Here is a 20,282-nt window from a genome sequence, read left to right as displayed (position 1 = left end):
GCCCCAACGGAAGGTAAGCAGCCCTCGGAGTTCAGCGGTGGCTCCTCCATGCTCCAACTACTGTCCACAGCTTCTGCTCCACTGCCAGCTGCAAGACCCTTTCTAACTCCTGTCACAGGCTTTACCTCTGTCCCAGTTCTTCTGGTTTTTTGTTTTGTTTTGTTTTGTTTTTAATGTGGGACTTTGGGTTGTTGTGTATGTGTGTGAAGGCCAAATAACGGCAGAAGGTCATCCTCAGGACCACCATCCAACTCCTTTGAGACAGAGTCTCATTGGCCAGGAGCTCGCCAGTTAGATCTGTGCTTCCTGCCGACACACCCACCATTGCTAGGCTGGTTCTGGTTAAATTCCAGTCTCCATCGTTGCAAGGCCAGGGATTTACCCACTGAGCTATGTCCCCAGCTCGTGTTCCGTTCTGTAGTTAGGTATCTGCCTTGCTTCTTCCTCTACATTCTGCCGGTAAGTTTCTCTAAGACAGAGTCTGTCTTTCCTGTCAGTCCTTCCTGTAGCATAGGTCCTTCCTCTTGTCTCCCAGGTCCAAGCTAGGGCTTGTTAATGGTCACCGCTCACCCCCACTCGGCCCTTTGCAAGTGGAGAACAGACTGACAACTTCTTGCAAGGCCTTGATTACAACTAAATGGCTGAGCAGCCATTATGGCCCAGACATCAACTCCCATTCATAACCTGTTTCAGGCTGCCTGTGGGAACTGTCTTGCTGAGTCTGGTTTGCCTTAGAACTGATAGGTTTCTCAGTATGGATTCTTCGCATAATGAGACCCTTTCATGATTGAGGTCCAGCTGTGCGTATGCTCAGCAGCTCTTCATCCCAGACATTTTCTTAAGCAGTGAGCAGAAGACTGGACACCAATCACATTGCTATCAGCCGCAACTTAAAAACCAAACCAAACCAAACCACCACCACAACAAAAACTTGGGTATAAAGTCACAGGAGGAAATAAAGACCATTTGGAAATTTGAGAACACACATGTTCTTTTCTTTTTCAAGAAGATTTTCAATATTTCAACCTGTTTTAATGCCCGCCCTTCTGGCTGCTTCATTAATAAAAACAGCGGCATCTTCTGATGCTCTTTTTGAAGCAACAGAATTTTGCAAATAAATAAATAATAGAAAAAAGAAACAAAGAAAACAAAGATTCACACAGAAAACTTTTTCCATTTGATGCACCATATTTTTTTTTTTTCTAAGAAAAAATGAATCCTGACTGGAGGGTACTTTGGAGTGAGTATGTTCATAGAAATATTCGGTGAGTCATGCCTGGTTGTTGCACGTCTATTCTGCTGTGTGGGGTTTCCAGAACAATTACATAAGTGTTAACAGAGGCAGGAACTTTTGACATTTGTGGCAGCTTAATGGAGTTCTTCTCATCATTGAAAATATCCTAATTGTTGTTTCCTTAAATTGAAAATGCATAAAGCTGGCAGAGAGGCCTGCATTGACTTTGAGGCATTTCTGTCAAGTATGCTTTGTTGGCAAAGAAACTGGAGGAAACTTGTTTGAAATGAAACCCAGCTGATCAAGCTGCAGCAAACACAGTGATCTAAGTCGAATTATCAAGTAAAAGTTACGTGACAGCAGAAGTATGAGGAGATGTTTTGGCTTTTGTCCTGTTACTACCCATGAAAATGTCCTTTAAACCTCAGCTATCCACAGAACGTGGCTTCCTTGGACAATCTACTAGCATCCACTGAGGGCTTAGGCATGTAGGTCCATTGACAGAGTGTTTACCCACCACACACAAAGCTCTAGGTTTGATCCTTAGCACCACATAAACCCAGCACGGCTTCCACTAATAAAGCCCCAGCACTTGGGACATAGAGGAGGGGATTAAAATTCTAGATGGTTCTAGACCATAGAGTGAGTTTAAGTCAGTGTGGGGTACAAAAGATCCTGTCTCAAACATAATTTTTTAAATGAAAATGAATCACTGAAGAAATAATGAGCTAATCTAGGTACCATTCAAATGCTTATTAAAAATATCAGTGTCAGACAGGTGTGGTGGCACACACCTTTAATTCCAGCAGTCAGGGAGGTAGAGGCAGGTGGATTGCTGTGAGTTTGAGGCCAGCCTGGTCTACAAAGAGAGTCCTGGGCAGCCAAGGCTACACCGAGAAACCCTGTCTCGAAAAACAAAAAACAAAAACAAAAAAAAAAAAAGAATTTTATTTTTCCTTTTAGGTAGCCAGTTTCCAAGATATCTAAAATGAGAAACTAAACAAAAATCTAACAAGATTATGAACTTTTTTTTTTCATCTCAAAAAAATGGTCCCTCAAATCCAAGGGTCTAAGAAGTTCTTATAGAGGCTGGCTCAGAGATGGGTGCATGGCTTTGCTACTGGCTCATTTTTCTGCAGATAAGATATTACAGGTCTGGGTGTTTCTGTAATTATTGGTTCAAAAGACAAAGGACAAAGGGCAAGCAGGCAGTGGGCTCTGACTCATAGAGCCTGTGTCCTGTGAGCTTCTGCTGAGGGGACAGCACAGCCCATGGAGTACATCTGTGCTTGCCCAAGCACTGCTGAATTCTCTCCTCGTGACTCCAAGCACTCAAACACCTTTCCCGAGCTGCAGACCCAACAGCACAGAGCACCTCACAGGGGCGTGGGCGAGGCTGTGTGAACCGTGTGGGCCGTGGCCGCAGAGGTGAGCGCGCAAGAAGGAATGTTGATTTAGTACGTATCGTTGTGACACACAGTCATTCTTCGAGTGTGCTTGTTGACGCTGGAATGTGGCTCACTCTTCCAGGACTGTTTCCAAGAACCTACTTGAACACATATCCTTGGGCCTTTGGGGAGAAGATGGAAAGAGTCATTTAAATGTGTCTCTGCCAAGCTTCTGGATAATATTTTAGGAGAGGAAATGATCCATACTTCGCAAGGCTCGGAGGATGGTGATGGAAGAGGACATTTTTGGTAAATAAGAACTTGCTGCTCATGCTGTTTTTATTACTACGGCTCTAGAATCTAACTTGAAAGCTGTTGTGGCAATCCCTCCAGTGTTTGTTGTTTTTCTCCAGATTACAAAGGCAATTTTGGGTATTTTGTGGTTTCATATGAACTCTAGGGTGCTTCCCCCCCCCTATTTTCTGTGCAGAATAACATGAGGATTTTGATTGCAATTCCATGGAATCTATAAATTTGCTTTTTGTAGAATGGTCATTTTCACAGTATTAATTCTACCAATCCAAGGCTGTCCCCAACAGCTGTCTAACTGGTAACCAACAGCTGGTTAATTGGATTCAAGGTCCAGTTAATAGGAGGAGATTCCTCCTTAGTACTGCAAACATACCTAACTACTGGTGAGGTCATATGCCCTAAAAGGTTTCCTTCCATTACTTTCCCCAGCAAAGGTAATTCTAATCACCTTGTAATTTTTATCAATACAGTTCTGGACTATAACCATTCTACACACTTAGAGACTTATATCCACAGAGAAATGTAGTTCTCACCCCCCCCCAAAGAAGCTTTGTTTTCTCAGCAGACTGAGATCATTACAGAAAGCCATGAATGGTAGAAATGAAGAGAAAAACTGACCCATGTGTCCAAGCCCAGCTTGGACCGCGCCACAGCTCCTGCACTGAAAGCTCCAAGCAGAGGGAGAGCAGAGACCGTATGTGTGAGGGAATGAGGAGGTCGGCTGTGAGAAAACGTCTTTCTGTATACATCCAGGAAATTACGCTCGTGAAATCTCAACAGTATGGTCACCTATACAGGATCTGCACAACGACAACAGAAGGGCTCGCGCCAGTGTGGACGGGGCGAATCTCGCAAGGTCTCACCGCTAGATGAAGAGCTACATGCAATCAATGGCTGTTGAGAAAGGGGGAACCTGGCTAGGCCGTGACAAGACACTTCATGGGATATCTAATTCTGTGGAGTTAGAATAGCTCTAAACATGTGTACATACAAGCAACACTAAGGATACACACATGTTCACATATATAAAAACATGCAAATATACATATGTAACAATAATTCAAATGAGGCCATGAGTCTGAGACTGAGTGGTAAAGACATGAAAGGAGTTGGCAGGAGCTGCTAATGCTGTAGGTAGAGCACTCATGTATGAAATGGTAAAAATAACAGTAATAATTAAAAATTTTTAGAAAGACAGTGCTGTCCAAACCAATGTGAAGTCAGAACACACTGTCAAGATGAACACAAAGACTGTCAGGGGAAATGTCTTGTTTTGCTTTCCTGAAAAGTTTTTCCTCTTACATCTCATAATCTGTGTCCAGTAATCACGAAGACCAGCTCTGCAATCCTCTCTGAGTCTGGCTTCTGCCCTAACTGCTCCACCTTTCCAGCCACTTCATTCGGTGTCTCATGAGCATTTGCCTGGGTTTATTCTTCGAACCTGACTCACTTTCCATCTTATTTCCACAACACACCTCACCAGGGGGATCTATCTTTCCACTGTTTAACAACCGAAACTTACTGTGTTTCTCTACATTCTCAAGGTGCAGACGAAGACTCGTAGATGGTGGGATGGGCTACTCCAGGATCCATTTAATTAACTGTCAATACACCCACCAAACAGGTGCTCACCCATGACTTTTCCATCTTTCTATCATCTCCCTTCACTTTAAAAAGTAAAAATTGTTCCAACATGGGTCAGGCGGCTCTTTGTTGATTATGGAGTAGTGATAGTGCCTGCACTTGACAGTCTCACCAGACTTCCCACAGGTATGAGGGTGAGACAGATACTGAGTTGTCAATCAGTGCATATCCCTAATGTCCTAATTATAGAAGAGGCATTTAAGTGCAGTATACAACATATTTTAACTTATTCGTAGTTTTCAAATCTCCCTTCCTTCTTCAATACATATGGAAGTACTTGAAGAAAGTACCAAAAAAAAAAAAATAGAGTTCATAAGATACCTTTTTCATTGTTGTATGTCCAGACACCGACAGGCATGTGCTGAGAATTCATTATATGAAAGAATGAATGAATGTCACTGGAAGAGAATGCTTTATTTGGCTAGTCTCTAAGCTTTCAGAACGGCCTCCTGAGCCCAGTGTCCCATCACAGTGGTCCGTGGTCTGTTCTTCTGACCCAAAGCTGCTCATCAGTAAGTTCAGCAGCTGTCCCTCTGCTACTTTTCAGGTGCCCCTTAAGGAGGTGGAGAAGCATGAGGCAAAGCCTTTCTTTAGACTTCCATACACCTCTCTCTTTCAGCATCATTTTAGCCTGCATGGGCTCTTTGCACACGTAAAGCTCGTGCTTAGGAGTTCTTGATGAACTACTATCTAACACCATATCTGACATAATCAACAGATCATGCTCTGAAATCTGCTAGATGTGTTGTCCAACATAACCTTACAAATTGCTAGTTCTTTGACCCTGGGTACTTTATAAAACCTTTCTGGATCTCGAATGACATCCGTGGAGAGTTCTACAGTGAAATAACACGAGCAACGATACTTATAATGCCTGGTGTGTGGCAGGTGTCTAGCGACTGTTGGCTCCATCCTGCTTTAGTGCCTCCTGGCTGTAGGGATGAAGACTTAAGGGAAATCATCTGCAATGAAACTGAATGAGGAAATAAGAATGAAATCCAAGCGAACATGCTGCATTGCTCCAATGTGAATTAATATCAATTGCTAGCTTTTTATGTACTACATAGGACAAAGTTAAGAAACAAAAGTTTTAAAGGATCTAGCAAATAGGATTAAAGGAAAAGTTAGTCCATGTATTGCCTGAAGAGCAGCAGACAGCTATTTCTCAATCTAAGACATGCTTCAACATCTTATTTTGTTGCTACAAACTCTCCACCTGTGTGTGTGTGCCTGGTGCTCATGCGCACGCACACACACACACACACACACACACACACAAAACACGCTTGTGGAGGTCAAAGGTAAACTTGCAGCAGTGGGCTCTCTCCTTTTATCATTCGAGTCTCAGGAATCGAAATCATCACCTAGTGGCAAGTGCCTTTCTTTGCTGTGCTGTCTCACTGGCTTTCTTTTCTTTTCTTTAAATAGGCCTTCAATGTATATCCTAGGCTACCCTGTAGCTCAGTGAGTGGTCCAAGCTATCTGATCCTCCTGTCTCAGCCTTGTTGGTATTGGGGTCATAGGCCTAAGCCACTATTCCAGTCAAGCATCTTATTTCAATGAAAAGATTTCTTTCCCAGTAGAGTTGTTTTGTTCCAAATGGGATGCGCTAGGGCAGAACAAGTTGCATTGTGGCCTGATCATTTATCACCTAAGAAGTTACCTGGGTGGAAACAGAGAAACAACTAGTCCTGAGTCTCAGAGTTGGGCAGCTGCCTCCTTGGGAAAAACTGACCCAGCAGCTTTTCTCTGCTCCTTCCAAACTCCCATAGTGTTTTCTTTGTCCACTCAATAAAAGAACCTGCTACATTAGTTATGTACCATATGATGCAATAAAGCACAGCCAGTTCTAGAAAAAGGAACGAGAGAAAATGCTGCTGACATTTTGTGTTTTGTGGGGGCCTTTCCCTTTATGTCACAGCAGCGCAAGCTACATCCGAAGTGCCGATATAGAAATGGATGTCGGATTCTCTCAAGTTAAGTCAAAACTCTGCTGCTTTGGGGGAAACTGCAAACAGTTTGTGTCCTCAGGGAGTCACGATACCCACCATGCCTGCAGCCAACCTTTCTCCACCTCTCCTTTCAACATTTTAAACTGCCTGGGGTAGCCATGTCCACCACACGGATTCAGACTTTGGAAGAAAGAGAAGGAACGAGGCTGAACTGGAAATGTTGAGCTGACCACAGTTAGGGCGACCTCTGTGTGTTTTCCTGGCACCGCTCCACAGCTCTTCCCGCCAAAGAAGCTGCCATATTACTACACGATGTGTAAAGAGATTTGATTTTCTACAAGGGATCCAGATTACTTTTAACGAAAAGATCACAGCAATTCCCTCTTCCTGAACAAAGTGATGTGAGGCACTCAGCAGAAGCTAGGCCTGTCCAGTGCTCTTGGCCTGGAATTCCAGTGTCCAGAGAAGTGACACAGAAACAGAATGGCTTAAATAATTTCATCCCAACAGTCTCAGGACACAGGAAATTACATGATCCCTCAAAGCTGAATTCCCAGCTTGTTTCACATGGATTTTTTTGGTTCTTGTTTTTATTTTAAGAAACCTGATTCTTTGACTTTTCCTTCTTTACCGTGAGCTATTCTAGATTCTTCTAATACATTTGCTTGTTTGCTTAACATATCCTGTGTCAGCTTCAGTTACCCACATCCCAGGATTCTGACCAAAATAGCTCCTCATATGCTTCAGGCTCCAACATACAAGGCTAAAGATTAAACTGTGGGGTGGGAGGTGGAGTCATTGGGTCAAATATTTACCAAGCCACCAAGGTCAATTTTTTTCAGGCCATTCATCTCCCAAATGTTGGCTTTACAGTGTCTCTTACAGGACGGTGACAGCTACACATGGGAGGAAGAGAAACCCTGGAGCCAAGTTTCCTGGAGTCAACTTGATCCCAGGCACCAGGTTCCCTAGTTCTGCCAATCATGAGCACTAGGGATTCTGTGGAGATGTCAGCGGTGCTGATCTACAGAGCAAGTTTCATTCAGTCTTACGAGGCAAAGACAAAGTCACATGGCAATTATGTAAGAAGTTATGATGCAAGAGCAGCCACTGAAGTTAGACCGACTCGTGTTTTGAAAAAGCACTGTGTGGGGATGATTTCAAACTCAGCCCTCCATTAGGAGCCTACACTATCCTTCCATTTGCACAGCAAATTCACTGCTTCCCCAGAAGGGTCAGGTTAATGGTGTTTCAAGGTCATAGTCCTTTGTATTCCTGTAACTTTTGCTATGTTTGGGGGTTATTTTAAGCTTTGGTATAAGAAAAGAACCCGTGATCAATAATAATCAGCCCTCTATCTTTGGAGTTTAGAGAATAAGAGAAAGGAGGAAATGGAGTGCTTAGCAGGGTCTTCTAAAAATTTGCCAAAGTTCTTTCCAATGTGTCCACATGTCTTCTTGTCTTCTCTCTCTCTCTCTCTCTCCTTTCTTCTTTTCTCTTTCCCTCCCTATTTCATCTTTGCTCTGGGTGTCAGTTGGCAACCTGCTGGGGAAGTCACATCTGCATATTCTTTTATTCAACAAACATTTACTGGGCTCCCACTAGGGCCGGGCGCCATATCCTGTATGAGGCACTGGTGAATTAAGCAGTTTGCCTATTTGAGTTTCTATTGGCGTGGAGGGAGACAAAAGCAATCGGGAGGATCTCACAGATCCACTTGGCCCACAGATAGAAAGTGAGTCTAGCATGGTTGGGGATTTGGATGGTTTTTCCAAGTGGAAATGGATACCTGTGTAAATTAACAGTTAGTATATGACATACTCTTAAACTAAGGAAAATTATGGAAAATGGAAATTGCCAACTTCAAAGAAATGCAAAAAGGTAAAAATATATGAGGGGAGCTTTTGTTTCCATGGCCTTATTTCAGTGTTTCTTTGTCTTTCTAGCTGAGGACCTTGACATAAGCACCCTGATTCTGTGAAATGATCTCTGATAATATGGAGACCCTTCTTCTAGTACTATCGCTTGATTTTGTGAGAAGCAACGATCAGGACTTTTCCTAATGTTGCAGGTCAGGCAACTGAAGTTCAGATAACTTCCTCAAGTGTGGTCGTTTACTTCAGATGTGACTAGAAGCTGGGCCTTACCTTTTCCTAGTCAACACTATGGTCCTCGTGCCCACTCCCATCTTGCCTTCATCTTCCTTCCTTCCTTTCTTTCTTTCTTTCTTTCTTTCTTTCTTTCTTTCTTTCTTGCCTTCTTTCTTTGCCTACCACAAAGCACTTTGATTCTGTTGGTTCTGTTGATGTGGGACTGGTCATTATATTCTGACTGGGACACAGAATACCCCTCCCAAATGTCACACATCTCTATTGAACACACACACACCTGCACTTTGCCACTATGGCTTGCCAAAAATTATTTGTTGTTCAAATATACTTTGAGGAAAGCATGAACTCAGGGACTATTCTGGAAAGACTCAAATTTTCATTGCATTTTGTTCATTCATGGGTTGTCACAGGAAAAAGGTCAAAGTGGACATATCCATCTAACTACTTTTTTTTTTCTTTTTTGTAAGTTAGGGACGCCTCAGAGCACCAGTTGCATTCCTACCACTGGAATCACACATGCTAGCACATTACCTCGCAACTGGAGAGAGGCTAGAATAGAGCTTTCGGTATTCGCCTAGGAATTTACAAAGGAATATCTTTTGAAAGCTTGAACAGGAATATTAATGTCAAATAGCATGGAAACTTGACAACCTTGTCCTAAAAACTCAGCTATGAGGTTATCTACTCAATCACAAGAGGCATTTCTGGCATTTCTGTTTGTTTGTTTGTTCGTTTGTTTCGAGACAGGATTTCTCTGTGTGGACAGCCCTAGCTGTCCTGGACTCACTTTGTAGACCAGGCTGTCCTCGAACTCACAGAGATCCGCCTGCCTCTGATTCTGCCTCCAGAGTACAGGGCATTTTTGCAGAACCCAAAATGGGCCATTTCCTAGGAATCTCTGTCTCATGTGGGTCACTTAGTGACAGTAGCCACAGAAAAGGACTGCTTTATAACTATATATTTGTCTCAAGCTTTCAAGGGAGTCCTCTTTGAAAAACTCAAAAGCAGGAAGTTAATTGTTATAATGTGCTAATCAAAAATGGTTCAGATGTTAGTACTTTTATTTTGGTTCCTTTTTTTTTTAAATTAATAGCTCAAAAAAAAAAAGAAAAGAAAAAAAAAAAAAGAACCCACCCACACAGCAGTTAGCAGTCTATCCCCTCTAAAGGAAACATTTTTAGCTCCAAGAAAATTCCTGTTTCTTCCCAAATCTGAACCCACAAGCACAAAAGCTCTGTTTTAGGAAAAGGCTTAGGGCTGGCTGTTTCCACAAGATTAGCCCCATTGATCCGAAGCACCTGTGCTTCTAGAAACATAGGACATTATCCACTTTTTTTTTCTTTTTACCATTTGTTCAGGAAGTTGTGCTTGGACTAATATTATTTATACAGCTGGGTGTGCTGACTAGGAAAGAGAAGATCAAAGTGGTTGGAGATTGTATAACATTTGAGGCGGACTCTGATAATCAATCAGGCCTAGCATACGGACCTGATTACAAAGTAACATCTTAAATTCTGTCGGGATGTTCTGTGAAGGCCCGAGCAGTCAAAAACAGCTGTAATCCACTTCAGATAATATGAGGACCGACTTTTAGAACATTTGCTCTTTTTGTTTTCTCGGTAGTGAGCGCTCATGAGAACGCCAGCATAGCATTAGGCATCGTGAGGGTCCTGGGCTTATTAGGAAAACACATCCAAATGGTTTGTGAGGTCTGTGGAACTCTGCTTGTTGCTTCCCCCTACCCCCACCCCCGTCCCCCCACTACGCCTGTTCAGCCATCTCTCGGGAAGGATGCAGAGCAACTGTCTCTGTTACAGGAAAGCAGCCGGAAGTGCATTTAAAAAGACGCTCATTAAGGGAAACAGCTCTTCCTGTCCCAGTGTCTAACCTTGATTGTTCAATTAAAATACTGGGACTGGAGGGAGAAGCAAGAATCCCCAAACAGGAAGAGTCGGATGGTTTAGGCAAAAAGCAAAAAGAGTTCCACTTCCCAAATTTAAACAAAAATAAACAAATAAAAAAAAATAAGAATAGCAAACAAACACCCCAAGAAAGCCAAGACGCAGTTTCAACTGAAGGATGCAAAGCAGTCTGCGCTCAGGGAGCACCAGGGAGCCTTTCCCAGCAGAGCTGCAAGGGTGGGAATAGCCCTTCAAACCAGGCACCTGGAGCTTGGCAAGGGTCTGCTGTCCGAAAGATGTCTGGCTAGCCGTTTGGAAAGGAATTTGCACAAAAGGCAGAAAGAAAGGGATGTCAGCGTGCCTCTTCCCTGTCTCGGTTGGAAAGCTTCCCCGAGAACTTTTTTTAAAAGGCTGACAGCTAAATTTAACTGGAGCTCAATCACTGAAACGAAGACGGTGCTCTTATGCAACAAATGAACAGTCGCTCCGCCCGGGTTTTCTTCCCCTACAAGGTAATGAATGAATGGTGCAGGCTCCTAGGAGCGCTCCAGCCATTTGGAAATGTTATGAATTCAAGGGAGGCAGGAAATGTGGAAGTCTAGTTCATTGCTAATGTTGTCTTCCGGGGATTGTAGACCTGTAGGTTGAACAGCAGGGTTCCACAGCTGGCGTTGTGTAATAACTGAGCATGCGCAAAATGCTTCGTAGATAGCATTCTCGCTACGATCCATATTTAAGACCATCATTTGTGCTAAGGAGCTGCAAATGTTTTTGTAAGAGAGCTTGCAGGAGCCTCATAACCGGGGACCTGGACTAAACACTCTCTCATGCTATGTTTGCTTCAAGGCAGCCTGGCATTCTCCTCTGCACCAGCGCAATCAGCTTAGATTCTGCAGGTCTGCTTCTGGCTTGGAATGACTTTCCACGTGATTTATATTCTTCAAAAATAAATGTGAAGTCAACAGCAATCAGTCACAAATGCCTGGTATGGAGTGGTGAGAAGGGCCCTTCACCTTTGAAGTTTCCTTCCCCAAACCCATGACCCTCGTCTAACCCTGAAAAAGAAAAAGAAAAAAGCCAATGAGCCCATACAGGAAAACATCTTACAAACCACATCAACGTTCTGCAAATCACCCAGAATGGGGGGGGGGGGATCAGAAAAACTGTCTTAATCCAGAGAAGCCTGACTGGGCCATCAGTGCAACGAGGAGTCTGGACGGGATCCTGGAAGGACGTTAGGAAAACAAACCGTGGAAATCTGGGTCAAGAGTATGCTGTCCATTGTTTCCTTAAGTGGCAGCAACTGTATGCACTCAGGTAAAATATTAATTATTAATGCTAAAATATTAACGCTGATGTGCCCTCTATGAAAACCTGACCAGCGTCACAATTTTTTTTCTATAAATCAAAACGGTTTTAAAAATTGCTTATCAAACAGCAAATGTGCATCATTATCTTGTCTTGTGTTTGTGTTAAACCAATCATGTGAGTCCATTTCTGCTTCAGTTTACTTCTCAGGAGCTGCTATTAGAATTTTCCAACAGGAAAACTGGAACATCAGATAGATTTGGTCTAAGGAAAAAAGGGGCAACAGGAACAGGAGAATTCTCTTCTTGTTCTTAGCCACCTGGCTATACACTCCACAGCTTGGGGCCTGCGTACTGGTGTCCAGCTCTCTCCACAAGGTCCTGGGCAATAAAAAGAATTCCAAGTATGATTTTGTTCAAGGTTTTTGCCTTTTAATAGGGTGCTCACTGGGATTTCCAGTAAACAGGCAGCTAGGAAGATAATCTCTCTGTACCCAAGCCTACTGCACTCCTCACGTCAGCTGCTTCTCATGTGACACAAGGCCGGATGATATTAGGGCAGTGGCGATAAATTCTGATTCTTAGGATTATGACTTCTCAGAGTGATTCAGGGATAGTGTACCTTCTCTTTTCAAAGGTATGAGTTATAGTCAGTGTAGGAGTGATCCTTGGAACTCATTATAGCAGGAGGCAGGCTCTTGTAACTTGCCTTTGGTCTCTAATAACTGAGATGTTGCTGGCAGCTATCTCAACAAGCTCCTCAGTTGTTGCCATGAACCATCACAGCAAACTTTTGGACTCATAAAGCTCTGAGTTCAAGTTCTATCTTCGAAGTTTGTTATTTCCCAGCTGTATGACCTGGGTGGGGCTAACTACAGGTTTTCCAGTAGAGATGATTAAGCTGATAATGGGCTTGCTTCGAAGTCATCAAGAGAATTAACCACTGAAAATACCTGGAATACAGGTCAATGATCTTCCATCTTTCCCTTCCCTTTCTTTCTCACGAAGCCTGGGCAGTGGGGTCAGGCACAGCTTGCACAGTTCAATCCCTTTCACCAATGTCCTCATGAGATTAGCATTTCTAACAGGATCAGGAATTCTTCTAGTTCATTGGTTATTAATCCTGAAGTTTGCAAATCTTCTCTTATGTGTGTAAAATCAAGAATTTAATATTCTCACTGAGCGTGGTAGTACATACCTTTGATCTCAGCACTCAGGGAGGCAGAGGCAGGAGGATCTCTGTGAGTTCGAGGCCATCCTGGTCTACAAAGCAAGTTTCAGGACAACTAGGACTACGTAAAGAAACCCTGTCTTGAAAAACAAACAAAACCAACAAAATAATAAAATATTCTTGTAGGATATATATGCTTATTGTGTTGTTTTCAATGGGACTGTCTCTAACTTTTCAGTCCTAGGAATTGTCTAGGTGGCTTTCTTGCTAAATCTAACATTGATTGAGCCCAGGAGCTAGGCAAAGTAGACAGTAAAAAAGATGGCTTAAAACGAGAAAGGAACTAGCTGCCGATAGATGTCTCGCAGCCAAAAGTGCCAGCATGTCTCAGGACAACCACACCAAGCAAGAAGCAAGACTGATTGAGAGGCAGCAGCTTAAACAGACAGACAAAGGCAGGGCAGGAAGAGAAGAGCCTCTTGAGACAGAAAGGGCCTGGAGGTGAAGAGGCTGGAGCAGTTCCAGTATGAAAACAGGAGGAAGCTTTTCCAGCTCCTGCCCTTTGTATTTGTGAAAGACAGCTGCTCTTACAGGAAGGGCGCTTCCATTATGGCAAGTAGACCAAGCATCTGTTCAGTCAGGCCTTACAGTGTGGCCTGCTCAGTTCGGCCATGTACACCCAGCTGACAGAATGGCTTTTAGGGATCTTTCAATGTTCGATACAAAAGGATCTTCCCAACCATGAGACCGGGGTGGTGGTAGGGAGGTGGGGTGGTAATGGAAGTAGAAGACACTAAAAGTGGTTCTTGCTGTACTATTTTGGAGAACTTTTATTTCATCTTTAAAAGGTGTATGAGAGAGAGAGAGACAGAGAGAGAGACAGAGAGAGAGAGAGAATGTGCCTGTGCACAAACATGCAGCTACCTCCCCACAAAAGCCAGAAGAGGAAGTCAAATTCCCTGTAGCCTTGAGCTAGAGTCCCAGGCAGTTTCGTCCGAGCTACCTGACTTGGTTACTGGAAACTGAGCCTCCAGGGGAACAAGGGCTCCAGGCCCTTGGTTGATTTTTTTTTCCCCCTTGGATGCTGAAGATCAAATCTAGTGTCTCATGAACGCTAAGCATGGGCTCTGCCACAGAGCCAAATTTGAATCTGAGGGCCACCTAAACAAACAAATGTCATCTATAACCCCAGTGATGAAAAATACCATTAACATTGTAACTTTTACTGTCTTTTAAATTTTTTTTTTTTTTATAGCCAGGCGTGGTTGGGCGTGGTTGGACACGCCTGTAATCTCAGCACTCAGGGAGGCAGAGGCAGGTGGATCACTGTGAGTTCGAGATCAGCCTGGTCTTCCAGGGCATACAGAGAAAGCCTGTCTCAAAAATATAAAAAAAATTTTAAAAAAGTTTTAATTTTCAACACACAGTTATATAGAGCTCATAATAGTGCCTTACATCTTTAATTCCAGCACGTGGGAGCCAGGAAGACCATGAGTTCAAGGTTAGCTTTAGCTACATAGCAATTCAAAGCCAGCCTAAGCTGCTTGAGACTCTACCTCGAGAAATTAAGGGGGTCTGGTGGGCAGGGAATATGACTTGCCTTGTATGAACAAGGCTCACATTCAACCTCACATTCAACTGAAAAAAGTATAGTAGAAAATGTGAAAAAATAGGAAATATTATTTATAAATTATTCCTTCTTCATTACTATTAGAATTTTGGTATATTCCCCTAAGTTTATTTCTCTGTTTCTATAAATAATATTCTTTACATGGAAAAGTTATAAACACTGTATATGCAATTTAACACTGGAACACGTTCACCTGTTCATCACAGGTGTTCATCACCTGTTCATCACCTGTTCATCACAAAATATCTCAAGATTACAAGTTTTCTCTTTAAATGTGTTTCATTTTGAATCTCAAGCTGATATCACAAAGAACAATTACATTGTTTCTATATTCTTCTGCCATTGGGATTTAGTTTATTTCCGGATTTTGTTACTTGAAATAACAATGTGATCATAGTGCTACTGCAACACTTTAAAAAAATTATTCTGAGGCAACTTAGGAAATAGTTTAACAACCTGGAGCACCATGTGGTTTGGGCTATGCAAATAGCCCTTTTCTGATGCTGCACTTGGCAACCTGGGATCCTTATCCTGACATCTCTCTCTGAACAGTGAACATGGTTGCAGCCCAGAAAAACTGTCCTCACTGAGCTGCATCCACACCCTTCCCTGAACAATGGAATATGTTCCTCTTCCTTTTAGTGACTACCAAACTTAGATTCTATTCATTTATACTCTGAGTGGGTAAAGATCTGAGAATAGGAGGCCAGTTCAGCCTGACTTGGTTTTCAGTGTATGCACAATAAGATAAAACTGTGTCCCCAAGTGAACTCTTGGGCAGAATCTCTTATTTGCCTTCTTATGGCGATGCATAATTAGGTGTGTATATGATGGAAGTCGGCTGTATCATGGGAAAGGGTATGTGCGCTGGAGGAGATGCTTATATAACAATCTGTTGGTCAAATAGAGAGCCATCCAACTCAGTCCATGGTAATCAAACTTCTCTTTCTGTTGAATCCCACAGAAAGAAGACACAGTCAATAGCTGGGAGCCTCGAGTGTTCTCACATGTCTCACTCTTGACAGTGTGATGTTTGCCTTGTTGTTGTTGTTTTTTAAAGATTTTTTTTATTATTATTTATACAACATTCTGCCTGCACGCCAGATCTTACTATAGATGATTATGAGCCACCATGTGGTTGCTGGGAATTGAACTCAGGACCTTAGGAAGAACAGCACGTGTTCTTAACCTCTGAGCCATCTCTCCAGCCATGCCTTGTCATTTTATGACTAAAGTTTCCTTGATACTTTTGCAAATCTATATAAGCCTTTCTTTCAGCTCTTTGAGTAAGAGGCCAAGGAACCAAGGAACCGGAAACACCAGGCTCAGGTCCCAGTCATTGATAACAATCCTGGAAATAGCATGATTTTGTTTATGCCAAGTTGTTTCTATGTATATAATAGAGATGTTTTGAGTGTTTCATACATATAGGGTACAGAGATACCCAATGAATTAGATACAGGCCCTGAATGTGGGAAAAACACATCAATGCAGTGAGGCTGGTGCACACTCACATACAGTATGCATAGTTTGATTGACCTTCTAGTAGGGAGTTTCAGGCCCTGTGGGCTAAAGCACAAAATAATTTCCACTGTGTTTGGTACCTTGTAAGTACCCAATAACAAAATGGTGATGACTGCAGCCAGCTAATTTCTGGCAGGATCATCTAAGTGTTTTTCTGTGATTCACATTCACAGGAAAATAAAATCAAGAGAGCAACAAAAAGGACCTCGTGAAGAAAAAAAAAAAAGTTGCTACACCAACATACAGCAAAGACTGTCAGATCCCTTCCAGTCTATAAATAAAGAACAGAAACTCCTGGAGTCAGTTCTAATGACACAATGTCATCCCAGCTTTAATGCTGTCAGGCAGAATGACCTTGCTCTCCTGTCAGACAGAGCCATTTCCAGGTAACAGGTAGGCAAGCTGGCTATATGTCTATTTCTGAAACAACCCACACAGCTGTATACACATTTTGATCTGATTTGATATAACTTTAAGAGCCACAACACAAAAGGGAACTCTGAAATTTTCCATAGGTAAGTGTTCTGGCACAGATTTCTTGCTTTCCCTCACTGCCTTCGGCGGCCAGGACCTCGGACCTGAACAATGGTTAATGTTTAAAAAGGATTCGGTGTGTTCTGCTTAATGACCTGTTCATTTCCCCTTCCTGCCAGTGCAGGCCTCAAGGAAGAGCTCTTCATATGACTTGAAAACACACAAGGAGCGATGATGCTCCGGTTACGGTTTACGGGGGAAGTTGCTTGAAGATAAGGGAGCTGTATCTTTAAGGAAACACTGGAATTGAGTTGATGTGGACCTTTGTGGGCGTAGGTTTACTGTAGTGTGTGGAAATAACCCACAGCCACCGCTGAGATGTGCATATGGATTGCGGACAGGAAATGAAGGAAATGCTGCATAAAACGGAAACAGTGGGATGTAAAAAAAAAAAAAATACCAAAGAGAGGCTCTCTGGGTGGAAATTGGTCAGAACACCATGGTCTAGATGTCAAATCCAGAACCCGGTCTGTTGGGTCCTTCAGCTACCTTCCTCTCTGTTATTAACCCTATTTCTCACTACTCCCCCATACCACGTTCTGTGAGGACCAGCCAGTGCAGAGCCTAACATTTCCTATAAACTCCTATGTACTCAGTCCTTTCCCCATCAACACTATTGGTTCCAATTCAGTCTTTATAACCCCGAACTCTTCTTTTCCTGTGACCTCACCGGCAGTCCCTTGTCACAGCAGACCTTCAGCAGTGACCTGTCAATGACTTGTTCATGATGACTGTGGATTCACTTGTGCCTGGTACTGGGCTTGGTTCTGAGGCTACACAGGTTTTAAATCTCAGTCATTACCCTCAGGGAGGTCACAGTTCACTTGGAAAAATATCCTAACAAAATATGGCAAGTGCAAAGGTCAAGACAGGCATGTGGAAGAGAGTCATCCTTTGGGGTGTCAGAAGGCTTCCTGGAAAGACTGATGTCAGAGCTGAGTTTTCTGGGAAGAGGAAACATCAAGTAGGTGAAGGAAGGTGGGAACTATACAGATAATGTGTGCCCCGAGCCGTGTAGGTTGGCAGCAGGTGAGGTGAATGGAGTGCTATGTCGTGCCGAAGCATGGAACTTTCACAGGATGAGTATGTCTCTGAATATGGCCGTCTTTTCCTACAGCTGAATTATCTGAGCTCTCCCAGGGCCTTTGTTTTCTGTTTTGCTCTGCCTTTTTCTCTGTGGCTCTGTTGTAGTCCCCAGGGAATTTTCAGGGAGTCTGGTCTACCATCCTGCGAGTGCCTTGCCGGCTCACTGACCAGCTCTTGCCCCATTGCCCATCACTGCCCTCAGGATCCTGTGCGGCCGTGGAAAAATGTATCGTGCTTTCAGCTGCAAGCCTTCAGTCGGCTGTCAGGCGGACCTGAGACCTCGTGAGAGCCTGACTCAGTGTGGGCATGTGTGCCCGAAAAAGCACCAGACCTCACACAGAAATTCCACCAGTCCCCACAGCCTCCCCACTATTTTTCCCTTTTAGCCTTTGTTATGAAGGATTACATTTTGGATTTAAAATCCCACTGACCGATATGGTATTTCTATTAATATTTCATTGAGTAATAATATAAAAAGCAAGTACAGACTATGAGTATTATGCCATCCTACAGACAGGAGGTAATCAGTATTTTAATTAAGATATAAAAATTGGTGTGGTGGGTACATTTTATTGCTATGGTTCTCAACTCCAACACTGTCAAGCAACCCTGGGTGAGTCACAGTCTTGCCTGGATTCATCTGACTTTAAAGATGGGAAGAATTTGTGGGCAACAAACAGCGTGGTCCAAACCTTTGAGAGCCCTACTGCATCCCTCATCCTCACAGAGAGAAGGCTGGGCTCCCGCAGTGAAGGCTCAGGCATGTGCGCACTTTCCCTGGCCTCACATTGCCTGGCACCTAAGTAAATAGACTCCATATATTCCACTGCTGCTGGATTGTCATCATTCATGCTCAGTTAAGTCCCAGATGTCTTCCACCAATGCCTGGGGTCAGGAGTGGAGTGAGGGTGGAGTTATAGAAAAACAGGGTAGACTCAAAGACAGAAAAAAAAAAAGAAAAAAGAACACTGAAACCAGCACTGGGCAAATTTTATGGGCTCGGTTGTTTCAAAACAATCACTTCAAAGTTATAGCTTTAAAATCACACATACACGTACACACACATATACACATACACAAACACACAAAAGGAAGAAAGGAAAGAATGAAAGAAAGAGGCAACATTCTGCCTCATATGTTCCTTGGAACAGTAGGAGTGGAACCTGTCTTTGGAAAGAAGACAGGAAAATCCTGGAGCTGAAAAAGCCGGAGAGCCAAGTAGGGGATTTTGGTCACTGAGTCCATTGCTTTTAGAACTCTCAAACAGCAAATATGGGAACTTATAAGCCAAGGAAAGACCTAAATAATACCATACCCTGAAAAGGAAACTATTAACCTGCTTGAAATGTCGCAGCTCCATTCCAAAGCTTGGTGGTATCTTAATGAGCAAACACCCAACGATAAGATGGTTGAGTAGAAGCCACTTACGCTCAAGGCTGCATCACTGAGACTGAGAAGACAAACAGTGATTTCTCATCCCTAGTAACTAGAATCCTTAGTAACCAAACAATCAGTTTCGAGCACCTTAGAAGATGTATGTGAGCTTGACATGGTGGCGTGCACCTGTGATCCCAGAACTCTGGGAGGCAGAGACAGGTGGATCTCTGTGAGTTTGAGGCCAGCCTGGTCTACAAAGTGAGTCCACCATGACAGCCAAGGCTACACAGAGAAACTCTGTCTCAAAAAACCAAACCAAACTTAAACCCAACAACAAAAGAAGAGATATTGAATACTCTGGGGAAAAAAAGCATGTCCTTACTGTCTTGATAACTCATGAAGACATTTCCTTATTCAAATTTTCCTTTCTGGAAGGTTCTGGAGAACTCATCAAAGACAGAAACCTTGGCAGCCATGATGTTTCTTGCACCAAGGACTACTTCAACTAGGTGCTCAATTCATACTTGTTTCTGTACGTTCTGTGAACTGCTTCGTTCATTTCCAACCTCTCCTCCTTCTCACACATGAATGGGATGTCAGGAACACTGGAAATGCTTTTCCAGTCTTTGGTGGCCTTTCCCATCTTTGAAGACAACAGGGATGGAACCAGAAGCAGGAGGGTTATTTCTTAACATATGTTAAGATAATTACAGGACAATGCCTGAATTTCTCAACTAGAGGAGCACCGTGGGGGAGAGTACCTTCTGAATGCCGTTTGAAGCACAGTCGTGGTTAAATCCAAGTTCAAAGCAATTCTCCAGCCAACAGTGCATTTTACAGATAACTTTATGGTATTGTTGAAAACACTCCTTTAATCTGTTGCAAAATACCAACACTCTTTCAGGGGCTTTATCAATATCATCAAACACCAGACAGGGAAAATTTGGGAACTCTTCAAATTCTTTGGATAGATAAATCCTGCAGAGAGATACAGGGAGTTCAAAATTACCCAGTCTTCCATTCCACAAGTCAACAAACTAAAATTGGTGGAAATGTGATCTGCCTAAGGTCACAAGGCCAGTTAGAGGTTAAGTAGGTTGGATGACCCTGC

Source organism: Meriones unguiculatus, chromosome 2 (assembly GCF_030254825.1).
Source record: "Meriones unguiculatus strain TT.TT164.6M chromosome 2, Bangor_MerUng_6.1, whole genome shotgun sequence".
NCBI classification, from domain to species: Eukaryota; Metazoa; Chordata; class Mammalia; order Rodentia; family Muridae; genus Meriones; species Meriones unguiculatus.
Note: the sequence above shows the minus strand (reverse complement) of the source record.